The sequence below is a fragment of the Nicotiana tabacum genome, chromosome 7 (assembly GCF_000715075.1).
Source record: "Nicotiana tabacum cultivar K326 chromosome 7, ASM71507v2, whole genome shotgun sequence".
Classification (NCBI taxonomy): Eukaryota; Viridiplantae; Streptophyta; class Magnoliopsida; order Solanales; family Solanaceae; genus Nicotiana; species Nicotiana tabacum.
Genome location: NC_134086.1, coordinates 15205305 through 15209445, shown reverse-complemented (window position 1 = coordinate 15209445; position 4141 = coordinate 15205305).

The window sequence follows — 4141 nt, the reverse complement described above, 5'->3', positions numbered from 1 at the left end:
ACGTTTGTTTAAGTTGGGGAGGATGTGACGATCCAGCCAGCCGTCTCATGAGTTACCGCTCCGTTTTCCCTCATTTCAGCTTCTATATGCTTCGTTATCCATATTTTATGTGATCGTGTTAGTTCGAGTTCGGAGAGGATTTGGTAAGAAATGAGACACTTAGTCTCTTTTAAGAAGGCTTAAGTTGGAAAAGTCAACCGGATATTGACTTATGTGTTAGAGAGCTCGGATATGAGTTCAGATGGTTCGGTTAGCTTTGGGATGTGATTAGTGACTTAGGAGCGCGATCGGAATGGATTTTGGAGTTGTAGAGAAGATTTAGGCTTGAACTTGAATTGGCGAAGTCGATATTTTGGCAATTTTCGGTTAATAGGCGAGATTTTGATATAGGGGTCGTAAAGGAATTCTGAGAGTTGTAATAGCTTTGTTGTGTCATTTGGGATGTGTGTGCAAAATTTCAAGTCATTCGGGTGAGATTTCATTGACTTTTTGATCGAAAGCATAAATTAAGAGTTCTTGGAGTTCTTAGGCTTGAATCCTATGTTAAATTGGTGATTGATGTTGTTGTGAGCGTTCCGAAGTTATGAACAAGTTTGAATGATGTCATGGGATGTGTTGGTACAATTGGTTTGAAGTTCCGGGATTTTCGGGTAGGTTCCGGGATGTTTTAGGCCGAAAATCATAGCTGTAGCAGGTCCAGAAGGGTTGCAGGCCTCGGAACCTACCAGCACGGTCCGCACAAAAAGAAGTGCAGCCGCGGTATGTGCTGTGCAGACCGCATAAAATGAAGTGCGGCTGCTTTAGGTGTTGTGCGGACCGCACAAAATGCAGTGCGGCTGCGGTGGGGAATATTTCACTGGTCCTACTTCGGAAGTTCATATATTTTGATCTACAAGGAAATTTGAGATGATTTAAAAACTAAAATTGTAGCCCTTTGTGTCTAGTTTCCAAAAAGGTAACGATATTGTAATTTGGACATTTGTACCAAAAGTTACGGCTAAAATACTAAAGCCTGTGCAGCCGCGGTCGTTTTTGTGCGGACTGCACTGGTTTTGTGCGGACCGCGATCGATTTTGTGTGGTACGCGGAGGTGAAAATCTGTGGGGTACTCTATAAATACGAGTTTTTGGGTTTTATTTGATATTTTGACCTAGAGAGCTCGGATTTTGGCAATTTTTTGAAGGTTTTTCAAGAAATTCATCGGGGTAAGTGATTCTAACTCAGATTTGTCTAGAGTACATGAATCTTTCATTGAATTCATCATTTAATTCGTGATTTGGGAAGAAAATAGTGAAATCTTTCGAAAATGTAAAATGAAGATTTGGAGGATCAAATGGTATCGAAATTGGATAATTCTCGTATGGTTAGACTCGTGAGAGTATAAGGATTCTAGTTTTGTGAATTTTATCAAATTTCGAGATGTGGGCCCAGGGGTCGGGTTTGACCAATTTCTAGAATTTTGTGGTAATTCGATTGTTTTCACTTGGGCTTTGTTTCCGTAGAATATTGTGACGTATTCATTCTGATTTTGAATAGATTGGACGCGCGTGGAGGCCAATTCGAGGGGCAAAGGCATCGCGAGCTAGAGAATTAGCCAGTTCGAGGTGAGTAATGATTGTGAATGATGCTCTGAGGGTTTGAAATCCCAGATTACATATCGTAGTGCTATATTGATGTGAGACACGTGTTTGATGACAAGCGTGTGGCCGTATACTATTGGGGATTGTGACTTGGTCCATCCCGGTTGATGATTTTACCGCGTATTTGATTGAAACTTATTTGCTATCATCATTATTTGGGTTGAACTCCATACCAACTATTGGACCCTTCGGGGATTTTTGCCATTTCCTCACTGTTTTGAATTATTACTTGAACTTAGTCCCGTTATTTTCCTATGTTTTACTACTTAGTTTTGAGACTTAAATAATATTTTAAATAATATTTTGGGCTGAGAAATACTGTTTTACTATTGCCCGAGGGGCTTGTGATGATTTTGGACTAATTAAAGGCCGAGGGCCTAGTTGTGAGGATACACTTGTACTAATATGAGGCCGTGGGCCTGATATACATATATACTCCACGAGGTGGCTTGATTGATATGAGGTCGAGGGCCTAGATTTGATGCCACGATATTGCTTGATATTGCGTTTGGGTCGTAAGGGGCCCCTCCCGGAGTCTGTACACCCTCTGTGAGCGCGGGTACCCATTGTGATGTGAGATTGAGCCCGAGAGGCTGGTACTGTTCTGAGATGTTGCCCAAGGGGCGGATTTGTTGATACTATGCCCGATGGGCGAACTTCTATTTGTTTACTTACCTGTCAATTACTCGTTTTACTTGTCGAAAAGGGATTTACTTAACTCTTCACTGTTTTACTGTTTTTAAGTGATTTTACTGCTTCAGTATAGAATGCCTTGTGTTTTATGTGTTTTCTTACTTCTAGTCATTATTTACATTTGTTACTCACCGAGTTGGAGTACTCACTTTACTCCCTGCACCCTGTGTGCAGATTTAGGCGTAGCTGGTACTGCTCCTGAGTGCTGATTCCTCCAGTTCCAGGCAAATTTTCGGAGACTACGAGGTAGTTGTTGATGTCCGCAGCCCCGTGTCTCTACTTCTCTATCATTTATGTTTCCTTTCAAACACTTGTAGTAGTTAATGACTTTATCAGACTAGTATTATGGTTTAGAGATGCTCGTGACTTGTGACACCCCGGTTAGGGATGTGTCGGGTTAGACTTTCCGCATTGTTATTGATATTTCCACTATTTAGTATTGTTTAAATCATGTTTAGACTATTTTTCATGTTGATTAACTGCTTTAAAAGTTAAGTTGGGTTGAACTGGCTGGCCTTGTCTTCATGAGAGACGCCATCATGACCGGGTTCGGGGTTAGGGTCGTGACAAGGTGGTATCAGAGCCTAGGTTACATAGGTCTCACGAGTCATGAGCAGGTTTAGTAGAGTCTCGCGGATCGGTACGGGGACGTCTGTATTTATTCTCGAGAGGCTGCAGAACCTTTAGGAAAACTTCATATTCTTGAAATTCTTGTCGTGCGAACTTGTTGATCCGAGTAATAAACTTCTATTATTCCATTCTCTCACATATGGTGAGGACACGCGCTAGCGGGCGGGGTGGACGACCACCAGAGGCCGAGGATGCAGTCGCGGTCGTGGCAGAGGAAGAGCAGTGAGGGCAGCACCTATTGATCCACCAGCTGCCCCAGCTCAGGATCAGGCTCCAGCTATGGGTGCTCCAGCAGCACCAATTTAGGCACCAGTTGTGCTCATCGTGATTTCGGGTCTTAAGGAGGCCTTGACACAGATTTTATCAGTTTGCACTCGCCTGGCTCAAGATGTTTCAACCACTACAGCCGTAGCAACTTCACAGGCCGGGGGAAGCAATCAGACTCCCGCCGCTCGCACACCTGAGCAGGTAGTGTAGGGACTTCAGACGCCAAGACGGTCGCAGCTGCTCAAGACTATGTGGTTCCTGTTATACCGGAGGATGATCAGCGTAGATTGGAGAGGTTTGGTAGATTACAGCCTCCGACCTTCAATGGCGCAGAGGGAGAGGATGCCTAGGGTTTTTTGGATAAGTGTTAGAGGATGTTTCGTACTGCCGGTATTTTGGAGACCAGCGAGATCACTTTTATCACCTATTAGTTTTCAGGAGCTGCTTTTACTTGGTGGGAGGATTTTGAGAGGCATAGGCCTGTTGGTGCAACGCCCCTTACTTGGCAGCAGTTCTCCGTTCTCTTCCTGGAGAAGTATGTGCCGCAGTCCCACAGAGAGGAGCAGCGTAGATAGTTTGAATGGTTGCAATAGGGGGATATGACTATGTCACAGTATGAGTTGAGATTTTCTGAGTTGGCTCGTCATGCCATCTGGATGGTTCCGACAGATTGAGAGAGGATCAGAAGATTTGTTGATGGTCTTACTTACCACCTCCGTATTCTTATTACCAAAGAGAGGGTGACTGGTGCTACCTTCGAGGAAGTTGTTGATATAGCCTGTGAGATTGAGACTGTTCGCCATCAGGAGCGAGAGAAGAGGGAGGTCAAGAGGCCTCGAGGATCTGGCAGCTATAGTGGTGCTCCTTCGAGGGGCCAGTTCTAGCACAGCAGATGTCGTTCATTCAGGCCT